The sequence below is a fragment of the Thermobia domestica genome, chromosome 6, assembly GCF_964235325.1.
Source record: "Thermobia domestica chromosome 6, izTheDome1.hap1.1, whole genome shotgun sequence".
In the NCBI taxonomy this organism is placed as follows: Eukaryota; Metazoa; Arthropoda; class Insecta; order Zygentoma; family Lepismatidae; genus Thermobia; species Thermobia domestica.
Window position 1 is genome coordinate 255,154,845 of NC_137459.1, and position 25,101 is coordinate 255,179,945.

A 25,101-nucleotide genomic window follows, 5' to 3' on the forward strand; every position below is an offset into this window, starting at 1 on the left:
CTCTTTGTGTATTATAGAATTTACGGGAATTATAGCATCATAACCTCAAGTGCTAGATATTTCACACAAAAATTTACAGATATTTCAACGGATATGTTGCATGAATTTCATTTAACAATTTACAGAAACTTCTCCTGAAAAGTTCCGTAATTTCACCAAAACGTTGGACATCTGTTTTCCACAGCCATTTGAAACTGCCTCACAGATTGAGTGGAAATCATTATGGTTAAAAACTAGATATATTTATGTGATTTCGTGTTCAGTTTAGAGCAACAAATCAGCATGAGAGTATTTTGCACAGTGATGATTTAATGTATTTATTTGCGGTACTCTTCAACAAGCTTTAAAGTTATTGGCGTGTTCATTTAACAAAGAAATATTTTTTATCGGTACTGCTTAAGAGCCCAATTACACTGATGGCCTTAAGACACATTCTTCCTCGTCAAGTTTGCCAACTTACCGGAGCAGCTACGATGTATAAAGGTTGTGTAACTATTATCTGAAAAAAAAAAAAAACCTACATCGGGGAAGTTAAATGCGACGCAATATGAATTAATCGCTTAAATTCTTATAGACTTTAGTTGAGATTTTTCAACATCAAATTCAAGAAAGCACCTCAAGAAAACAATTTTACAGTGAATAGGCTTAGGCGAGTTCTTCCATAAATTATAAAGTGAAATAGAATCAACTCTTGTTCCTTGGCCGAAAATGCGGGCAAGATACGTTATCAAAAGCAAGACCTGAAATATAGTTCAGTTACTATCAATCAGGAAATTTCAATGTCCAAGATGCTTCTCGCAGCCAAAATGGATTACATTATGGTAAAATTCGAGCAAGATTGACATGTTTGACATCGCTAACGATCTAAACATCCATTTACCCAGATCGACCCCTACTACTATAGCACGGCCAACAAGAGATGGTCTCTGACGTTTCTTACAACATACGCTGGGACATTGCAGCCCCTACTTTGATACTAGTGTTACCAACCACGATCACTCTGTCTTATACCATTAATTAAATTGCCACTACAGTTGCACCGAAAAAAACCTTGACACGCGAGTAGTGGCAATGTCACTTCGAGCTGTCAGAGACGTTCTCTTACTGGACGCACTATAACAACTTGGTTTTCTTTCTGGACAATGTAATACAATGAACAATGCGTTTACGCTCTTTCTTTTCCTATCATCTGCATTTTCACAAGACAGCAAACCAATATTCACATTCTTTAGACAACACTTTCTCTAATGTCTTCGATAACTGAAGTACAAGATTCAACTTTGCAAGCAGGAAAAGGGAAAAAATAATATTAATAAATAATCAATTATTGTGACTATTACTGATAGAGTTACAAGTAAGAATATTTTGAAGTGCACTTTTTCACAAGTATGTTAGGATTACTTTAAATTTTATTTCCTCCTGCAAATTCACACATAATTACTAAGACGAACCACCATATTTTTACCAAAGGATTACACAAATACATCTATAGCACATACAGGACATATTTTCAAAACTACATTAAAAATCAAATCAAATAGAAACCTCACTTACTCTTTCTCATTAGAAGGGTCCACTGGATCAATAGCGTTATTTCAGGTTTTGGCAGGAGGAACAAAACTGTTCACTGACATAAGTTTCACGTTTTTTCATTACAATATTAGTACACAATTTATTAAAAAGCGTCTATTTCTCAAACTAAGTGCTAAGTAGGATGCAATTGCCCCTACTCTTCCCACATGATGCCTCTGCAGTGAATCTTCAAACATTGAAGGCTAAAGCGGTAGTCAAGGAAATGGGTAAATTTATCGTTTAATGGAATCTCGTGATTCTGTTCAGTGAAGAAAAACTCTACATGATATGTCGCAAAAGCAAGACGACTCCATATTTACGGTTACAAAATTGCGGCAAAATACCTAGTCTTGCATTCAGGAATATACAGTAGTTTGTATACAAAAACGTGCATGTATTCACGACACTTTTCCTTTGTAACAGTAATACAATCAGAGTTAAGTCTACATGTACAGAAAGCAGAAGAAGGTTTTCAGAGAGAGAGAAGCAGGGAATCATTTGGGAAGGGCAAGGAGGATAATTACCCCCCTGGGTTTGAGAATCACATGCTCTTCAATAAATTGTATACTAAAATACTAATTCAAAAGGTAAAACTCTTATGTTGATGGACTAACTTACTCCTACCTGGCAAAGTCTGAAATGACGCTACTGAAAAAAAATACTTAAAGATTTAAACATAAATTAACAGGATTTAGTAAAAACCCAAATGAAAACAATATATTCTTAAATATCTCATCGTATTTAATTCTCTAATGATAGTACATGAAATAAAAAAGAAATGATCAGTCTAGTCAATATTCCGTTTATAAACTGACAATGAGTTATTTCATGGAAGTCAAAAATTTGCTACGGATAATCCTTAGAAGTATCATGTTGCCGTATCTTCCCTCGCTTTCCGCGGAATGGATTCAATTTCTGGATTAATTCCAACAAAACACCTGAAATCAGAAACAAATATATTTCGAAGCTAGAGAAAAATAGGCAAAACCTATTTTTATTTCTTTCAAGTTGTAAATTGACTTATGTAACTCTGAGCGCAATATCATGCTTAATGGTGTTTCTCTTATGTCTCTCATACCATTACATTTTCCTTTCCTGTACGATTTTTTTTTAAAGACAAACTCTTCTCTTTTTCATAAACAATACTATGAATTATTCATATACATTTGCATTAACTATTCTATAAATTTACTTAAGTTTTGATTAACACTAACCATTCTCATTTTGCACTATTTCACATCCGTGAAGCTGGCATAAGAACTGTGGATTAAGATATATAGAAGTCTCGAAAACAGGTTTGTATTTGTGGAAAACGATTAACAATTTCACACCATAAAAGGTAACAAGAAATAGTGTGTTACAGATTTCACCTAATAGTGGTATCAAACACAAGAAGTGTGTTTTTCAGTTACAAAGGGAAACCATATGTGTCTGGGATACATAGATATGGACAATATTCATAATCGTACTAAATGGGTGAGAGAACCGAATGAGTAAAACTGTGCATTTCACGAACGTCAACGTGGTGAGATGGTTGCATGCCACATCTAATGCGTAACTGGTTCAGGATACTTAAGCTCTTAAAAAAAAAAAAAAAAAAAAAAAAAAAACAGAGACTTACTTAGGTTGTTGCAGTGAAGAGGAAAAGTGGTGCGACGTTCCTGAACACAAAAGCAGCGAGGACGACCTCGCATTTTGGCCTCCAGAACTGTAGAGCGTTTAAGTGGATTGTTCTGTGGAATTGCAATCATCTATCGCCACGCTCACAGTGTATCAGGTTCTATTCACCGTAAGTGTTCGGCACATGATGTGAAAACTTAGGTCTTATGGCCAAGTAGCTACCCATAAGTAATTTTACTCCGACAAATGTTGTGAAGCCACTTTACTTGGTGTATGGAGCGACGTCACTGGATCACGCAACAAGAGAGAATCGTTATTAACTTGAACTAATCTTGTATACGTCAGTCATATAAGTAACTTGAAATTTTCGATAGGAACTCCCGTCTTCATTAAAACACCAACCACTTAACAAAATTATAAATATGCTGTGTGAAAATAAACCTGTTTTGTGCCATACAATCTTCAAGCTTTAAAGTTTGTGCGCCAGATGACAGTTGATTATTTTAACTCGTTTGTTGTTCAAGTGGTCTTTGTCAAGATTCAAACTAGGCTGTTCATTCTTGTATAAAACTATTCATAAACATTCCTCTTAATGAACAAATTTGTTCTGTGTAGCACTTTAATATCATTGACCTGTGTTGGAACGCATGAAAATGTTGTGACAAGTCTGAAAGTACCTTATCATCCTCTTTATCGAATCTGGAATACTCTTTGACCTTAGTGGCTATAGGCTTTTTTTTTTGTCATATCTATGAAGAACTCTGTTAATACATGTACATTATGAATAATTGTTTTCTGGAACTTCAACTATGAAGTGTATGGGTTGAATGGTACAATACAGGTTTATTTTCACATCACTTTAGTTCAATTTCGATGCAATAACTTACTAAACTGAACCTGCAACAACTTAATAAAATTTCAACCTACTGGTTAAAAAAATGTAATTGGTTAGTTTGTAGTCTTCATTTCTTTAGGGTGTCGCGGTGGCTCAGTGGTAGAGCGTTCACATCTAGTGCATGGGGTCCTTAGATCGATTCCAGCTCGCGGAAAGTGAGATTTGTGTTAGACAAACACCGTATGGGTGGGTTTTCTCGGGATTCTCCCGTTTTCTTCCACTTTCTTCATTCCACAATTTCTTTCATTTCTCCTCATTACCGTCTTCTTTAGTCTAGCCGGCATAACCACAGGATGTAAAACTCAAAGATTTCATTTCATTTACTTTTATTTATTTGTTGACTTCTTTGTTCAAATATCAACAAACGACTTCGTTTTAAAAAATTTTTATTTCATAGAATTATAGGCATAAGTATGGAGAAATTATTGCATACGTATTTTGCAGAAGGCACGCGTGCTGATTATTCGGCTAACCGGAAACCCTGCCATATTTATTTATTTTAATCTTAAAAAATTGAAGTGAGATCTACTAATGTTAAGACATTTTTCTTATAAAACCGAATCATCTCACTACTGAATCAGGGTCAATTATATAAACGCACTAAGCAACGCTATACTGTAGATTCAAGATAGATGATAGTTAAAATTAACGGACTTTGATGTTTGCCTCATCTAATATTTCGGCACATATTAACTCTATCTTCAGCGAAAAGTTGTTTATAATGAAACCCTTGAATAAGTGCAAAAAAAAGTAAATCATTAATATATGGTATGGATGTGTGGTGTTTGGTGAGCAAAATAATTATATATAAAAAAAGAATGTAAGAAAATATCGCTACAGCATTAGGAATGATTTCAACTTACAGCGTACAGACAGTAATGAAGACAAGCGGATCATAATGTAGCAATTAGTAAACAGAGGTTTTATGTCGACGCAGAGCAAATGGTAACAACTGCCAAGTAGCCACACCATACCATTGTTTCATAATAAGTAAAGAAAAAAAAGTTATCAAAGATGTAGTTCAGTTCAGTATGAGCTGTAAATATTTTAAATAATGTATTCATTTTTATGGATAAATTGCCAATCTTTCCATATTATTTGACATTTTCAGTCTTTCATGATTTTAAAAATTATTCCTTTATAAATACCTAAAGACAATCATATTTTTAAAAAATCTCGCATTTCATAGAAAAGTATACTCAACTCATAGAAAATTATTTGTTAAAGTTCAAGAGTTGTATTCAAAATGCACACTACCATGCAATCATTTAAGCTTAGATTAAGAGTACACTGAGAAAAAAAAATGTAGGTGGCATACTTAAAAACGTAGGTTACATTCATAATTCCTGTAGTTTCTGGACTTAACGTACAAACGTATATAACATCCTGCAGCAAACGTATAGCTGAAAAAGTATGTATTATACGTACTGTCTGCACAAGTGCAATGACGTCATTCGTGTGACGTTATCTGCAGTAACAAGTATATACGGAGGTAATATCTAGCTTTGTGACGTCAGGGTCGTATGTAGCATGTGGGTTAATAATGACGACATACACTGACTATCAGGACGGAGCATGATTTCAAGAAGTATGCAATATACGTTCTGTACGTATGTTTCTTGCGTTCAACCCCGAGACAGCATCTATATTGTACTTGTGCCCCATACGTACGGCTAGATACAGTATACGTATTGTACGTATGTATTATACAGATTTTCCTTATGTCGCACACAGCTTGTCCAGATACAGCATACAGAATATCCGTATGCACCATACAGAGTCCATATATGTAGCTTACAGACTGTCTGCATGCAGCATATAGATTATACGTATGTCGCGTACAGGTTGGCCATATGTAATGTATAGATTGGATGTATATAGCTAATAGGTTGTCCATATGAAACATACAGATTTTACCTGTATCGAATACGTATTGCCTTCTTGTAATGTATGGATCGGACATATGCAGGATCTAGAGTGTACGTATAGTGCACCATTATTAAAGTGCTGCAACATACTGCAAAGTGCATGATACATTCTTACTGTAATGTTGTCAAATATTGTTTTACTCTGTATGAAAACAAAAATAGCTTAAAATATGGTTGATCTCCTTTGTGCCAATAATAATAAAATTAACAATACTACACTTTTCAAATCTTAGTTTGGAGCAGTGAAACTGTCCAAAGAAATGTATTTACCTGCAGGGTGTCCTATAAGTTTGGGCTTCCTGCTAATTCGTTGGAAAGCTACTGCAAAGTCAAGTGTTGAAAAGTGACACAAGCGTTAATTTTAAAATTATGGGCACAAAGCAGGGGCGGATCCAGGACGGACTTCTGGGGGGGGCGGTCGGCGGTAATACTGCTACTTTTAAGAGCTCCAAACTTGTTATGGATGGGTTTATTTATATATAAAATAAGAAAGTTTCCTCTTGTGGGGGGGGGGGCGATCGCCCCGATCGCCCCCCTCTGGATCCGCCCCTGGCACAAAGGAGGTTAACCATATATTAAACTATTTTCGTTTCCATACAGAGTAAATCAATATGTGATATATTACTGTAAGAATTTATCATATGGTTTGCAGTTAGTTAGTTGCAGCACCTCAATAATAATGCAAAATGCACAGCCTTATACAATCCTATATTCAAACTCAAACAAGATTTACGTACAATCATTTATTAAGCTGTTATCATCCATTGCTTGTACGATATAAAGATTATTTTACCTCATTCTTTTCCTTAATAGTATCTTCTACTAAAGTGCAGTTGTTACCACAAGAGGCCTGAATAGAATTTTCCAGAAATAACTTCTCTGTACATTTTAATTAACAGGTATGTCTTTTTTTTTTTTAAATGTCGCAATAATTAAAAGTGTGGTGTCAGCCGGAAACGTATTCGCTTACAATATGATTCCTACTCAGTACTCGCCATTAAAAATGAAACACCAAGGAGACTGGGTAGATGCGCCAAAGTTCCCAGGCCGATACCTAATAGTAAGTGCAGAATACTCTTAAACGTTCGCTGTATTCGCTGTGTGACAACGTGGTGACAGCGGAGGCGTTGTGCAGCCATCGACTAAACATATTTATTCTTCCCTGCTATAGACATTCTGCAAATTTGGACTTTCCTGGATGCATCCTTCTTAGTGCAACATTTTAAGGAAAGAGCAATTTAACAGTCTCATACATTGCTTAAAGAAAGAGCAATGATTCTCAGAATTACTCGGAAGATATATATACACAATAATTTAAAACCGTTATTTCAAACTTTGCAATTCAAAGCACGAAAAGAACTATAGATAAAGGAACACTGATTTTAGCCAAATAGTAATTAGTAAACTTAATCACACTCAGTACCATTAGTTGCTTGGTGTTATCCGTAAGTCAGAGATCACGGTATCTCATTTCGTGTAGATTTTTGCATTTGTTTAACGCTAAAAATGTATTTTATCGCTAATTGAACCCAGTACCATATATATACCGACAGGACGTACCTTAGTCACAAGGTGACATGAGTGAAACACTAAACTATTCGATTGACACCTGCGGCCTTGTCAACACTAGAGAAAGTTACAAAGTGATTAAGTAAATACGGAACATAGTTCATACAAAGTATAGCGATGTATGAAGTCTCCGTTTCATACGACTTGGAAAAAGGATACATCTGAAATAGCAACAAAGAAATATATAATGATTTCTCTGGATAATTTGGATTAGTCCAGAATTCGAACACACACACGCTGGTAAGTCCAACATTTTTTTTTTTTTTTAACTTCTTTCTTCGGATTCCCAATAAAGTTGACTACTGAAAAGCTGAGTTATAGATTCTGTATTAAAACAACACCTTCGCTAGACATGTTCAGTATACACATTGTCTTACATACAGAACAATACATTAGTTATTAATGCATGTCTGAAATAATAGTGCTTCGTATAGAATTTTACTTCATCCAATCGCAATAGCACAAAGATAAAAAATATTGCTAGGGATAATGTTCTTATTACAGAGAAAAAGAATTAAAATGACTTAACATTAACAATCATTTTCTTTAAACAGAGATAATATTTTATTATAATTTATGGAAGAAAGAAATAATTTGTAGTACAGTATCTTTATTAGGGTTATATATTCGTACAAAATAATGTAAGTACAACTGAGTCTGTCTTCAGAAAGGACGTACTTTTAGCCACAACCTACACTGCTTCTTTTGACTGTCTTTCAAGCAGAATCCTGGTTTGATGCACGAAATACCTGCAACAAAAATCAGAAAATATTTAAAATGTTATATTCAGTGTGCTTAATTTGGTTGTACTTAACAATACAAAGTATCTTAACATTTTTGAGATTAAATGGACAAAATCTGTTCGGTCAGGTATGGACTTTTGGGTTGCACGTAGAAAAACTATGAAGTGTTTATTGATGCTGAACAACAACTCAAAATGTATTACCATTCAAAAGTAAGTGGGTACCTCAATGGTGTTCGGGCTACCATGGGGTACCTAATGTCTGTATTTTTTAGATATATGAAAATATATGTCTCTAAAATGTAAGGAACTGACATCTGTTTACCGAAAACCTCAACTCGGTAAGCCTTATGGATATCGAGATATGGGAAAATAAAGAGCGACACTACAGAACTGTGGAGTTTGCGTACTAGATGGTGCAGTTTCGGAAACGTAATTACGAGGGCTTACAACAACCTCAAAAGTAGTTTCAATTAAATACACTACACACACGCCCTGATGGGGGTTTTCGGGTACCATGATATTCCCAGAACTCTCATTTCTAAATATTCTAAAATATATCTTAATAACGTTTTAAAGAACGTTAGAGGTGTGTGTTTACCGAAACCGCAAGTCGGTACGCCTAACAGTTACCGAAATATGGTGAAATAAAAAGCGACACCATAGGTACGTGGAGCTTGCATATTAGACAGTACAATTTAGAAAATTAATTAAAATATGACTATCAAGATATTGTCAAATAAAGGGAGGATCCATATAGTTATGGGGTTTTCGTGTTAGGTGGTAAAATTTCCGAAACCGGTCATGTAAAGTTAATAAGCATCAGTAGCAATTTCATCTTAAAATAATTAGGTATTTCCATGGAGTTTAAGAACATCATGGGGTCTACCAAGATTAAATTTTAAAAGTTTTGTAAAATATATTTTGACATTTGTAAAGAGTATTAGAAATATGTATTTACCTAAAAGTTCCAGCTAGTACATCTAGCAGCTAGAGAGACACCATACAATAAAAGCGTATTAGATCTTGAAATTTCAGAAAACAATTATTGATCCTAACAAAAGTTAAATAAGATGGTACTTATATGGATTAAGTGAGTACCTCAGACTCGTCAGTACAATTTCGATCGAAAGATTAATTCAGCTCTAAATTTTCTTTGGACAATTCCAAGCGTTCATCGGGCTCTGAAATAAAGTGAACATTTTTTGTCAATATCTAATATAGCAAGCGAGATATAAGGAATTATGCATTTTATGACGTCGTAAAAATAGAGACCCACATGGATTTGTACTTTTGAGTATTTGCTGTAAGAAGAAGAAATTTCAGAAAACAACCGTATATACCTTAATAGACAACTAAATGGGCGAGGGCACGATGGCTTAGGGGTAGAGTGCTTACCTCTAGTGTATTGGGTTCTTGGTTCGATCCACGGTCAAGTCAGTTTGTAGTGCACATCGTATTCGTGGGTTTTCTCGGGGTACTCTCTTTCCTCCCACCTTTGCATTCCATCAATTCTGTCAACAACATTCACTTGCTTTAATCATAATCTCCCTGAGACTAAAATGCATAATCGTGGGTCGCTACACTGAAATATTTCCTTTTATTTAATTTTAAAATTAAATAGGGAGTTAAGTATGATCGTATCTCTACAGGTTAAGTGAATACTCCAATAGTTTCTGCAAAAAAAGATTAGTTAAATACCCTACCACTAAGCTACTGTGTCCCCGCCCACTGAATTGTCTATTAAGGTATATACAGTAGTTTTCTGAATTTCTTTTCTTATAGGAAAGAGCCAAAAGTACAAATCCGTAAAGATCTCTATTTTTACGTCATAAAATATATAATTCCTTATATCTTGGTTACTATCTTAGATATTGACAGCGAATTTTCATTCTTTTGCACAGCTCGATGAACCCTTGGAATTGCCTGAAGAAAACCTAGGACTGAACTAATCTTTCGATCGAAATTGTACTGAGGTACTCATTTAACCCATAGAAGTACCATCTTATTTAATTTTGTTGCCACCAATAATTGTTTCCGAAATTTCAAGATCTCGTACGCTTTTATTTCACAGTGTTTCTCCAGATGTTAGATGTACTAGCTGGAAGTTTTGGGTAAACACATATTTCAAATACTGTTTACAAATGTCAGATTATATTTTCAAAAGCTTTTAAAATTTAATTTTGGTAGACTCCATGATGTTCTAACACTCCATGAAGATATCTAATTACTTTAAAATGAAATTGCTACTGGTGTTTATTAACTTTCCATGACCGATTTCGGAAATTTTAGCATCTAACACGAAAACCCCTTAACTGTGTTGGTCCTCCCTTTATTTGACAACATCTTGATAGCCGTTAGTCATATTTTAATTCAATTTCCGAATTGTAGCGTCAAGTATGCAAGCCCCACATACCTATAGTTTATTTTCCCATACCTCGGTATCCATAAGGCTTACCGAGTTGCAGTTTTCAGTAAAAAAAAAAATTAGTTCTTTACATTTTAGAGACATGTATTTCCATATATCTAAAACGCAGAAATTAAGCACCGCATTGGAACTCCATTGGAGTACTCACTTACTTTTGCATAGCAGGGTAAAAACGCCAGTGGTTCTCACTTTAAGGTTGAAAACATACTATTTTGTCTCTTCTCTGAGCATCGTGAATCTGTCGGAGCTGTACCATAGTTGGAAAGACTCACTGATCCTTCCTATAATGACCATGTAGTTAGAATTAAAAAAGGAGTAGCCGTTGGAGGAAAAACAATATTTTAAAATCCTTGCACCAGTAGTCGTCACCTTAAAATCAAAATGTTCCAGTAGTAGTCAGGATTTTCTACCAGTGTTCGTCACTCAAATAACTTGACATAATTTATTCAAAAACGCACTGTGTATCAGTTTAGGGTTAAGAATACAATATAAAGTAGTAAGCTTAATAACTTTGCATCACTTTTAGCACTCAAGAAATAAAATAAAAACGTTTTTACATACTTTTTAAAGCAATTTCAGAGAGAAAAATGTTAACTGAATTCAAAAGTTAACTGTATATCACTTCCACGTTAAGAGTACAATATTAAATACTATGTTTAATAACTATACGTCACTTTAAACTCTCAAGAATGAAAATAAACGTTTGTACATACATTTTAAAAACAATCTGAGAAACAAAATAAGTTAACTGAATTCAAAATTTAATTATACATCACCTTAAGCTTGAGAATACACTATAAAATACAGAGATTAATAAAAAATGAAATCTTTAAGTTTAACGTCCCACGATTATGCCGGTTAGGCTACAGGAGACGGAGATAATGAGAAATGAGTGAAATGGTGGAATGAAGAAAGTGGGAGGAAACGGGAGAACCCCGAGAAAACCCACGAGCACGGTGTTTGTCCACTACAAAGTCCACACGGCGCGAGTTGGGATCGAACCAGGGACCCCAAACACCGGAGGTTAACACTCTACCACTGAGCCACCGCGCCCCCCTGAGATTAATAATAATGCATTACTGAAGAATGAAAACAAAAATGTTTTAGCTACCTATATTGTATTTACATGTTACCGGTATTTCTCATTAACTTTTTTTTTTTGATACCTCATGATCAAGTGTAGGGATGCGCAAGAGAAAAGATTTGAGATTGTCTCCTCTCGAAAAGGTGCCGCGAAAGTTATGTCTCGTCTCGAAAACTGGATCCGTTTCTATTGGAAGAGCTCTATCTCGTCTCGAATTTCGTAACAAAAATTCTGTCTCGTCTTGTCTCGTGCGCATCCCTAATCAGGTCCATAGCCAAAAACTTCATTTCGGAGGGGGTTCGATAGGGCTTTGGGATATCCGAATTTAGATATAGATAATCGATATTGACAAACTATCGAAACTTGTTCGAAATATCGAAAAATACAGCAATATCGAAATATAAACAATATCAAAAATCGAAAATATAGAAATATGAAAGAGATCAAAAATATGGATATATCGATCAAAAATGGATATATGATCTTGGAATACGATTTGGTGGAATAATGAGGGAGAAAAATAATCATTGATTAAATATTAAATTGAAAAGAAATAAGAGCCTGACGCTCAAATACTTATCTATCCGGCACCCATCTTGATCCCCATAAAATATCATGAAGTGCTTGATTGATTCTAAACCCAATAATAGTAATAGTAATTTAACAACAAACACAGAATATATAATTTACGCACCTTGAAATGTAGAAATTAATGATTGTAATCCCCAGCTTTCCAATAGACGTTTGATTTCTCCAAATGAAGATTCGGATATCTTGTTTCTTCTCAAGCAATAATGGGTTACAATAATCAGTTGCAGTCCAAAGCCAAGTCACTAAGTTAAGCATGAAAATAAAGAATTCATTAGTTAGATGCATACAAAATCCTACGCATATAAATCCGAATCTACTTGTATTAAATTGTAAATTTAAACAAACTAAATTATACTACTTTGGAAAGCGTCTCCAAATATAATGTTTTCATTCTAAAGTGAAGGAATTTTTAAAATCGGATGACCCGTTTGCGCTGTACACTCGCTATGCGTCCAATGTGAAATGAAAATGCAACATTGCCATTTACCTGGACCCACAACGTAAGTGAGTGAAGTTACTGTCTTTTACGCTAACATGTCGATGGCCAGCCCCCGTTTCAAACAGTAACTTCATTCACTTATGTTGTGGGTCCAGGTAAATGACAACGTTGCATTTTCATTTAAAATTGGGTGCATAAAGAGTATACAGCACAAACATCTCGTCCGATTTTTTTTAAAAAGTGTTCACTTTAGATTGAAAACGTCATATTTCGAGATGTTTTTCCTCTTACATTTTGTTGTAACTCTGATAATAACAGAGTTATCCTATGTCAGGGAACGTTTGAGACATCCTGTATACATCATAAGAAGTTCCTTTCTAAATTCTACACGGATGTGGTTTCATTGAATGTGAGGTGGGTGATACACATTAGGCCTTTTGGGAGTACGTCACACGGACGACCGTAATTTTGTGTTCAAAATTTTTATGAATTGATGGGATATGTGATACATATGGCCACGGACTAGAATTTTCTCAGTATGTCAAATATGCAATCAGATTTCATGCAGCTTAATTTGGTGAAAAGCTATTGCCAATTGAACGTTACATTTACCTCTTTCTTGCAGATGTTGAACCATGCCGTTAGCACGTGAGGAATGGATCGAAATAATCAAACTGTGGGGCGGGAGGAGTATATGTGCAGTGGTTGCCGATTGCAGTCATCCACAATGTGACTCTGTGTCACATGTTTCAGTGTCACAGTAATTAACTAAATTTGAGAAGACGGGGACATTCGTGAACATACATCGTAGCGGTTCAAACTCGCGGAACCTTTTTCCTTCCCCATTTTGAACCGGTACATGAAAATGCCATTTTCTCCATGTTTGCCTGCGCCGATTTTGAAAATTCCTTCACTAATCGATTTCTCTCGTCGAGTACTACAAGAAACAGTTAAAATCTCGCGGGCCCTTTTTTCTTCCCCATTTTGAACTGATACATGAAAATGCGATTTTCTTCATGCTTGCCTGCGCCGATTTTGACAATTCTTCACTAGTCGATTTCTCTCGTCGAGTACTACAAGAATCAGTTAAAATCTCGCGGTCCTTTTTTCTTCCCATTTTGAACCGGTACCTGAAAATGCGATTTTCTTCATGTTTGCCTGTGCCGATTTTGAAAATTCTTTCAGTAATCTATTTCTGTCGTCGAGTACTACAAGAATCAGTTAAAATCTCGCGGGCCCTTTTTCCTTCCCCATTTTGAACCGGTACATGAAAATGCCATTTTCTCCATGTTTGCCTGCGCCGATTTTGAAAATTCCTTCACTAATCGATTTCTCTCGTCGAGTACTACAAGAAACAGTTAAAATCTCGCGGGCCCTTTTTTCTTCCCCATTTTGAACTGATACATGAAAATGCCATTTTCTTCATGCTTGCCTGCGCCGATTTTGACAATTCTTCACTAGTCAATTTCTCTCGTCGAGTACTACAAGAATCAGTTAAAATCTCGCGGTTCTTTTTCATTCCCCATTTTGAACTGGTACATGAAAATGCGATTTTCTCTATGTTTGCCTGCGCCGATTTTGAAAATTCCTTCACTAATCGATTTCTCTCGACGAGTACTACAAGAATCAGTTAAAATCTCGCGGAACCTTTTTCCTTCTCCATTTTGAACCGGTACATGAAAATGCCATTTTCTCCATGTTTGCCTGCGCCGATTTTGAAAATTCCTTCACTAATCGATTTCTCTCGTCGAGTACTACAAGAAACAGTTAAAATCTCGCGGGCCCTTTTTTCTTCCCCATTTTGAACTGATACATGAAAATGCCATTTTCTTCATGCTTGCCTGCGCCGATTTTGACAATTCTTCACTAGTCAATTTCTCTCGTCGAGTACTACAAGAATCAGTTAAAATCTCGCGGTTCTTTTTCATTCCCCATTTTGAACTGGTACATGAAAATGCGATTTTCTCTATGTTTGCCTGCGCCGATTTTGAAAATTCCTTCACTAATCGATTTCTCTCGACGAGTACTACAAGAATCAGTTAAAATCTCGCGGAACCTTTTTCCTTCTCCATTTTGAACCGGTACATGAAAATGCCATTTTCTCCATGTTTGCCTGCGCCGATTTTGAAAATTCCTTCACTAATCGATTTCTCTCGTCGAGTACTACAAGAAACAGTTAAAATCTCCCGGGCCCTTTTTTCTTCCCCATTTTGAACTGATACATGAAAATGCCATTTTCTTCATGCTTGCCTGCGCCGATTTTGACAATTCCTTCACTAGTCGATTTCTTTCGTCGAGTATTACAAGAATCAGTTAAAATCTTGCGGCCCTTTTTTCTTCCCCACTTTGAACCGGAAAATGAAAATGAGATTTTCTCTATGTTTGCCTGCGCCGATTTTGAAAATTCCTTCACTAATCGATTTCTCTCGACGAGTACTACAAGAATCAGTTAAAATCTCGCGGAACCTTTTTCCTTCCCCATTTTGAACGGGTACATGAAAATGCCATTTTCTCCATGTTTGCCTGCGCCGATTTTGAAAATTCCTTCACTAATCGATTTCTCTCGTCGTGTACAAGAATCAATTAAAATCTCGCGGTCGTCTTTTCTTCCCCATTTTGAACCGGTACATGAAAATGCGATTTTCTGCATGTTTACCTGCGCCGATTTTGAAAATTCTTTCAGTAATTTATTTCTGTTGTCGAGTACTATAAGAATCAGTTAAAATCTCGCGGGCCCTTTTTTCTTCCCCAAGCCAATATTTTTGTATATTTTGAATGTATTCAAGTATGGAACAAAAGTATTATATAATTCCCTTAGTAGGTTTCTCAACTTCATATTTTTCAACTTAAATTTTATTTATTTTAATTATTTATTTTCTTGTGACTCAATATTTAATTGCAATCGTTCATTGGGGAGAAGGGTGGCCATTCTCAAATATATAAATATAGTATTCTTAAAATTTATGTGTTCTCGTACTATTAGTTTCTTCCACTAGACCTGGAAATTGAAAAATTAATACCTGGAAAACCTGGAAAATTCAGGGAAATTGTGTTCCATATTTATATATGAACACTGCTATTTACAATTTTTTTTTTTCGAATAGGGAGAACTGTACAAAAGGGTGTTTTGGGAATGGTATAACAATAGGTTTCTGGGAGTGTTGTTCGAAATGAAATCTTTAAGTTTTACGTCCCACTATTATGCTGGCTAGGCTAAAGATAACGGGGTGTTGTTCGCAGTGTTGAATTCAGACATTTACACCCGGGGGGGAATGTCAACTGCTCGGGGGAGGGTTATTTTTCTGTATTTTTTTCAAGAAAGCAGCATATTTAACAATTCCATTCACATACACATCTTACCTAATATTGAGACTAATTGCTGATAAATATTCATTGAGATTATAATTTTAAGAAAACAATCGTTTGATTTCATCTAAAACATTAAATAAAGACTGGCAAAAATAGTTTACACTAAACTTAACTGCTATTTACAGTAACTATTTTTATTATTTCCTATATTCAGTAATTACTGTTTGTTACTAATGTAAAAATTTTTAAAAAGATTTAAATTAACTGAAATATTTTTTCTCCTAAAACAAACATACTTAGGAATATCTTAATAAAAAGTTATCATTCTTTCTCACACTTCTGATTCTAAATCAAACATATTAGCCTTGGTTTCTTCACTGCATATACATCAATAGTTTAGTTGACGAAATCTTCAGTAGGATTAGTGCCGTGTCGTGGAAAATCAGCGCTTGGCGCGAGAGTATACGACGGCATCCCCGTATATATGAGTGAGGTCGACAGACCAGCCGCCAAAGGTGGGAAAATTTTAAAAAGTAAACCCTGCTTTTCCTTGATTTTGAGCACTTTTCATTACTTTTTTCCTTTCATTTTATATATGTCCGCATGTATTTCATTCCTCTGTTTTTCTTTCCTTCTTTTTTCTTTTTCCCTCCCGAATTTTTCACCCCTTACTTCGGCGCCCGGGGCCGTCGCCCCGCTTGCCCCTCCCCCATGGAACGGCACTGAGCAGGATCTTGGTCACCTTCAATAGCAATCTTTCACTTATATACTATTATCATATTGATAAATTCTATATAAGTCTCTAATCAAGGAGGGATAACTGTTCCTCCCTGATCCCTCTAAATGACGCCCACTGAATCTCACCCTTTAACTGAATTATTTTTAATTAAAGAAAGATGTGTTTACTTTAACAATCGTAAAACACATTTACGTCTGTTACTTCCGATGCGAGAAATGGGATTTAGGCGCCCTATTTCAAATAATGTAGGAACTGTATATTTTCAAGAACTGAAGTCTGCTGACATGAGAGATTATATGGAATGATCGAAAGATCTTCCCTATCTTTCCTTTCGTATCTCAACCTGTGCTAGTGCTACCTACTAATATATAATATAGGGCGAGAGTATAGTACCTACTAAAATACAAACCTTTCTTCAACAGTTAACAATTTCATGTTCTGCCAAACTCAGTCATAGCGTTAAGAAATACAAGTTTTATTCACTATTTGGTATTCTATCTTAGATGTTACATGTTAACATTTATATAGAATGGGTCTGCGTCATTTATATGTATATTGAGAGATCGGATTTCGTCTGCACGTACACGGACAGAAAAGCAAATAATTGGGTGAAGTAATTTCTACATTTTGTGACTGAAATTTTGGGAGTTTCTCCGGGGGGGAATGAATTTTCTTCGGGGGGAGATTCCCCCCGGGCTACCCCCTGAATTCAACCCTGGTTGTTCGGTGGGGGGTCAATGTTGCCAATTTTGGGTAAAGTCGCTAAATAAGGGGAATTCGACCTCAACGATAGCGTAGGTTGACCATAAAATTTTCAGTTAAAAACGGGACAGGTTCTTGCAACCCTAGACTTTTAGATCTACCTTTGTTCTTATCAGTACCTTGATATCAGATTTCCTCCTCTCTCTCTTTGTTACAGAACGGGTACTTATGAAAAAGGAAAGACACGTTGAAATTTGTTCAACACACAACCAACTGCTAAAACCTCTGCTGCCTTTCGAGCAGTACTGCGAACTATAGAGTATGTTTAATATAGGGAATTTCAGTTCAATTTTTGCCTCTTTGTTATTATTAATTATTAATACTTTTAAAAGGAGTAAAGATACTGGGTTTGTTATTTACTTCTTTCATTTACATAGAACGGGACGAATACTACTTTTTCCATCTACTGACGGGACGGCCGGGACACGCCACTAAAACGGGACTGTCCCGGTCAAAACGGGACGTATGGTCGCCCTACGATAGCGACAAAAAATATTTTTTTCCGATTGGAGACTTTTTTGGGTGATTTTTAAATGACGATTTACCTACTTACACATTTAGCGACTTTCTGCTCCAAACAAAATGTTCATCTGTAGAGAAGCACTATTAGTTCAGAACAGTTTTTACGTTCTTTTTTTCTGTTTGTTTGTTTTAATCAGCGCAACTGATGAAGAGTTTGGAAATACAGCATACTCACTGCCCCACAATCCTGCATTGTTATGTTACCCTTGCCCTCTAACGAAGAACAACTACAAACTTGATGTCCTTTAGTTCGCAGAGTTTCCGTTGAGAAACACACGTAATACATCATTACCGATAGCAACAAGATTAGCTATAGATTGCGTGAATAAAGGCGAAGAAGATGTTTGTTATATTTGTCCTTTGGGGTCTTTTAATTATTCTGCACTTTTTCTTTTACAAAAAAATGATCCCTGAATTAAAGGATTGGTTGCGCCCTATTTACAAAGATGTGAGTAGAACCAGCGGCGCAAATCTGTCTTCAACATTGGGAGGGGGGGGGGGTAAGACCGTTACCATACTTTTTTTGACGATGTCCAAAATACTTATGAAGTTGAAAAACAATGTTGTGGAGGATCAGAGTTGTCTTCAGCGTTGGGAGGCTGCAGATTTGAGGCTTATTCTGGGGGACATCTATTTTATCTCACGTTCCTTTGTAGCAATCGGACAAAAATAATCAAATTTCTCCCAAAAAACACATTTCAAATCGGATTATTGGGGAGAAGTCCCCCTCAGTTCCAAGATTGGAGGGGACATGTATCCGTCATCCCCCCCCCCACGGATTTGCGCCAGTGAGTAGAACATATTGTTTAGTTTACATCTACAACTTTAAAACAATGCTTATAGACAATGAATTTCTCTATTATTTTTTATAGCGACTTTTCACCCAAAATTGGAGTCGTCATATCCCGTTTCGCAAACTTATTGCCAACATTTTGGAAACTGGTTGCGAAGAGAGCTACAATGGATGAGTCGAGTTATTTCGTCGCTTCCGCTGTGAACCTAAGTACAAGATTCCAAAGAGATTAAGAAAAAATGAAATGAAACCTTTGAGTTTTACGTCCCACAGTTATGCCGGTTAGGCTAAAGGAGACGCTGATGATAAGCAATGAATGAAAGGTGGAATGAAGAAAGTGGAAGGAAACGGGAGAACCCCGAGGAAACCCACGCACAAGGTGTTTGTCCATCACAAAGTTCATTTGACGGGGGCTGGGATCGAACCCGGGACCCCAAGTACCGGAGGTGAACGCTCTACCACTGAGCCACCGCAGCTCTTAAGAGATTAAGAGTCACAAACATAGTCACTTTCAATTTTGTAATATATATAGGTCTATATATTGCATCACTGACTAATAACTAAAATCCTTGGATTGTATATATAAAAGTCGCCCCCTGCCCGTAAAAAGCTTCATTCGAACTCGGAATCGAACAATTGCATCTGTAAAACAGTGCTGATTTGATTTTAACGTTCCTTTCAGCAGCAAGGCTGTATGAGACGTGGACCTACAGATTAACGTGGAATCCGAACCACATAAGCTCCGGCCGGGAATCGAAAAAATGAAATGAAATCTTTGAGTTTTATGTCCTACGGTTATGATGGTTAGGCTAATGGAGACGGTGATGAGTAATGAATTAAATAGTGGAATGAAGAAAGTGGGAGGAAACGGGAGAACCCCGAGAAAACCCACGCACACGGTGTTTGTCCACCACAAGGTTCACTTGGCGGGGCTGGGATCGAACCCGGAACCCCAAGCACCAGAGGTGAACCTTCTACCACTGAGCCACCGCGGCCCCCGGCCGGGAATCGAACCCGGGTGTCCCACGCCAAAGGCGTGTTCACTAACCACTTAGCCACGAGGGAGCTCATCTATAAGGCAGTGTAAGCAAACAAAAAAACGCACACTGGATGTTTGCGCAACTGAGGATCAAAACATTCTCAATGGAGTATGAGAAATAGTTAACGCCAATCAAAGTGTGCTTTTGCTTATTTATTACTTCGTTAATACTTAATTCCTCCTAGAAATAGTGAAACTATACTATGAAGAAACACTAATAAACTAATAACAATTACGTTGTATTTCTTACCACACCACGACCATTTTTACCACCCATAGAATTTGAACCTAGTACTATACTGCATTAGTCACGCCGTAACGAAAGATGAACATCTGGCACTCGTAGCTGTTGAAGCTACCTGTATATCACGCGGCCTGCGTTGGTACTCCTCAACATAAATACCTCACAGCCCAAAGCCAGGAAACATCACAGACAGAAGACAGGGGCACAAGCAGTGCCTGACACTTCACGAACTCTAAACCCGCCAAGACTCAACTCAACATGACCTTCAATTACGTTCTAGAAACCAAACCAATGCTAAGGCACAAACTTACCAACTTCCTATATGAAAACACAAGAAAAAAAATCTAACTTTTTTGGTTCCAAAGTGATGACATAACAATAATACTAAAAAGGTTTTAATTTTCAGTAACCCAAACATTAATTAACTAGGGAACATAACAAAGCAAAAATAAATAAAAATAAAAATAAATTAAATTAAAAAAATAAAACTCTGACAAGTAAACTCTCCCTGACTACTTTTTTTTTTTTTTTAATTTCAGTGAGGCTGTAAAATATGTTAGTATCTTCGTAAAATATATATATTTCAATGTAAACAAGTTATTTAAACAAAAGAAAGCTTTGTAGTAGAGCGCTTACCTCTGACGCGTTAGGTCCCTGGTTCGATTCCTGCTCTCGACAAATAGCCTTTTGGTGAACACTGTAGGTGTGGTTATTCTTAAGACTTTCCAGTTTCCTTACATTTTCTTGATTCCACCATTATCATGTATCTCATTGTCACCTTCTCTCTTACATTGATGTACAATCATGGGGCGTTAAACTAAAAGCAAAAAAAAAAAAAAAAAAAAAATTTGCAAATATCCTAGTAAAAATGAGTTTTCTAGACTACACAAGTGGCCCCGCGTAGGGTAGTCGCTAGCGCTCTCGCCTTCGGTGCGAACGGTTCCGGGTTCGATCCCGGGGGAGAACTCGGTCGAAAAAGTATCAAAAGATTTTAAGTCCAGCCATCCTGAATGAGGTTTCCTTGGGTTTTCCTCATTCACAGCAGGCAAATGCCGGAGTGGTACCTAACATATAGGTCCCAGGCCGTTTTCTTCCTTCCCCAATCCTTTCTTCCCTTCCTTTCCCCGGATAGTGTACTCGCCGAGGAAAGTCATCCCTCATATGGGGTAACAAGGCCATTGATGCCGAAAGCCCAGAAATCTAAATCCTAAATCTTCACTACACAAGGAAACTTCCGCGCTGAAAACGGTTTATTAGCAATTATGTTAAGCAGTCCTGTAGTAAATCTGCACCAAGTAATAAATCGTCACATATAAAATGGAATGAATAAACACATAACATTCATTTTGCTACCTTGAAACATAATGTTTCAAAACATTAATATTCAAAGTTTTTTCAAAATTCAGATTCACCCATTCCATTCTCCTCAATCATTTACGAGTTACAATAGTAAGAATTGTAGTCATAAACTACATTACTTACTTAGTACTATATTAAAGCAAGTTACACTAAAAGAATATATAATTAATGGGAATATTTAACTAAAGTAATAGTTAACTATTGTACTTACCCAGGCTTCCCAGGTTTCCTTCCTCTCTTCTGTTCCGTTTGTAAACAACCTCGTTTCGCAAGCAAAAGACGGTAGTTCAATGACGTCAGCCATGGCGAAAGAAAGAGTGTCTATAGGCGGTCTGGATCTTACACACAGATGGACGTATATAACGTATAGCTGAAGTATTTGACATACGTATACGTATGTAAAATACAGAAGATTGTTAGATATCAGACATCCTGCAGAGACATGATGTAATATCTAAGCGGGTAAAAGGCAGTACCTATGTAGTATATGGATAAAGTACGCTCCGTACAGATTTCCTTAGTAAACATAACGAATCCTTGTATTTGTACAATATACCGCTGTCCGGATAATGGATTTTTCTCAGTGTAAGGATTGAAGAGTAATATTTATTGATAAGTTGTGCCATGCAAAATATATGAGAAAATGAAATGAAATCTTTGAGTTTTACGTCCCACGATTATGCCGATTAGGCTAAAGGAGACGGTGATAATGAGAGATGAGTGAAATGGTGGGATGAAGAAAGTGGGAGGAAACGGGAGAACCCCGAGAAAACCCACGAGCACGGTGTTTGTCCACCACAAAGTTCACTTGGCGGGGGCTGGGATCGAACCCGGGACCCCAAGCACCAAAGGTGAACGCTCTACCACTGAGCCACCGCGCCCCCGCAAAATATATGAGATAACTATACATCGGAATATTGAAAATAAGCATGATACACTTTACGTTAAAGAGAGTTTAACTGTTGCTAAATAACAACGATAATTATAAAAAGCAATAATTATTGTATAAAGCAAATGAAGTTGGTGTGTCTTAGCCAGCAACTCAATATGCTGATTAATTATAAATTTTGAATGTTCAGCAAAGCAGTGTATTAAATTGAAAACTTCTTATCAAAAAAAGTATGTTTACAGGGCTACTGTAAAATTTGTAACCTTAATTTCCCTAGCCTTACTCACCTTTTTTTCCTTGCAATCAGCTGTTGGAGAAAGGCACGAAAGCGAAGTCATATTCCGATCTCCACTATTTTCATTAACTGGTTAAAATGTATAACGAAGCATCCACAGAGAATTTCGAGTTAAGTGCGTGAGAGTAGGACCTGAAATATGTAAAATACGTAAATTTTCAAGGAAAGACAGTATTTTTTTAATTCACGCTAGATAGTTTAATGTAATATTTTCAGACGTGAAAATCTGCGTGCTGCTGGTACTATTTTCAGTGGATGCATGCTGACATGAGACATTAGGGTATAATGAGGAAATTAGTTCGGCGTATTCAAAGATGGCAACTCGATTTTGAGTGTTATAAGAATGTGTGTTGTGAAGAAAAGAGTTATTATATGTTGTGGACCGGTACGTATTATTGAAATTGAGCAGAAAATATGACCAATGTAGAAAACATTGAAAATAAAGAAATGTAGAAACAGTCATACGTATATTCAAATGTCTTAATGATATGAGAAAAGTGAGCACATGAAAGTTTGAGAGGAATTCAAGTCCTCTACCACAAACCAGTTAGTTGTTTATAATTTCCTAAATGCAGTGTCGGCATTGTGCAAATCGCAAAGGTAAGTAATCGCGTGTTAAGATAATAACCAAATTTGGTTATAGTTAAGGAGCCGTACTTCCCACTTAGGGAAGGACGAGAAACGCCATAATTTCAGGAATTATTCACTGACTATCTAGGATGTTAAAAAGTAGGTAATATACTGAGTTCTTGCCCTTGTACTTTGGGTGTTTAGGTAGTGCAACAGTAAGATGTATCCTCGTGCACGGGAGATGAGAAGTAGCTGTTCTTAACTATTATCCCAAATTTATCTAAGTGTTTTCAACGACATCCTTGTTTACGCGAATACCTACCATCGCTGACACGCCTGCTACCTACGCACGCACACTTGTTACCACTCGGGCTGCCCTGTCCTGACTCTATTACATGGCATTCGTCCGTTTAGTGGCCACCCAGCACAGGTTACTGCAGTTTTATAGCATATATCCGGACGCAGTATTTACACACAAACGGTGAGGTCCTCTTAAAGTGAATGCGCACCAAGAAACAATTTCTAAGATAGTGACAGTGAATTTCTTGATAAATAATAAAATTTTAACGTTTATAGGCCTGAAAATACTGGATCTACTCTACGGCACAAAGACCCAATTTTTTCCTTGCACTTAAATTGACGGCACGCATTACTACTTGCGCTAGAACAGTTCCGAACGTACTTCCTTATGTGATGTTGCATAATATGCGACTTGAACGTCAGTGTGTTATTTGTACACTGAACATGCGATCAAACTTTGGATGCAAAAAACCGAGGTGCTTCACCGGTTAAAACTTTACACAGAAGACGATCATGAAATACTAAAAGAAATTTGAACTCCAATCCGTAAAATATGAGCAATAAGAACCTTATAAATATACTTAAAATAATAGTAATAAATGTACTCACCTATAATGTAAATGAAGAAAATGTATGATCAACAGTTTCTAATGTTGGAATACACACAACACAAACAATCTCATTACTGGCGAGATTTTTTTTTTTTTTTTGTCTTAAATGCTTCAGTTGCGGAAACAACTTTCATTTGTCATAAAAGTATCTTACGACAGTGTCTGCAACCACTAAATATAAGCCTAAAAGTATTTAATAATTCTTCAAATTATTTTGCAATTAAACCAGAAGAAATAATGAAAAACATCTTTGAAAGTTATTTTCTTTCGTATAACTTAATACTCATTCTATTATTCGAAATATGATAACAACTTCAAACAACTCGAAAGAACTTTGGTCAAATGCTGGATACACTGTTCAAAATTTACGGAAATTTCACCTGAAATGTCAATTCTGGTAAAAGACCTGTAAACTTTACGGTGAATTTTCTGCGAAACCACCTGAATTTTTAAGAGTGTATATTTTGTATTTCAAGTACAAACATTAAACATATTCTTCACCTCTATCGATCAATATTAAGAAATTCGCAAAGAAAGTCCCTTCATAGCTTCCGTTAGATTTCACAAAATATTTTTTTATTGTAAAACAATCCAAATTAAAGTATTCTTTATGTGGTCACATACAGAATAAAATTACAAAAGTTTACAATTATTACTGGAAATTGATGCTGTTACACATTTCGAACATTTTTTTTTTTAAATACATAGTTTCAAACATATTAAAATGTCATTTCTTATGGATAGTATGAAACGTAAATATTGTAAATGTTCATAACTGTTCTCAAAGTAGATTTGTGTACA

At 36.1% G+C, this 25,101-nt stretch overlaps 1 long non-coding RNA gene across 3 annotated transcripts; it reads right to left on the reverse strand.

The window, feature by feature from the left end:
- Positions 1–2,343: 2,343 nt before the first annotated feature.
- LOC145687781 (uncharacterized) lies at positions 2,344–24,462 on the reverse strand. Of its 3 annotated transcripts, XR_014131761.1 has the most exons (3): positions 24,299–24,462; positions 22,812–22,951; positions 2,344–2,510 (listed from the first exon to the last, which is right to left on the reverse strand). It is a non-coding gene; the product is annotated as an uncharacterized LOC145687781 (long non-coding RNA). The 3 variants fall into 3 exon arrangements; XR_014131762.1 differs by lacking the exons at positions 22,812–22,951; positions 24,299–24,462 and adding an exon at positions 4,951–5,086; XR_014131760.1 differs by lacking the exons at positions 22,812–22,951; positions 24,299–24,462 and adding an exon at positions 3,194–3,661.
- Between the last annotated feature and the right edge of the window lie 639 nt (positions 24,463–25,101).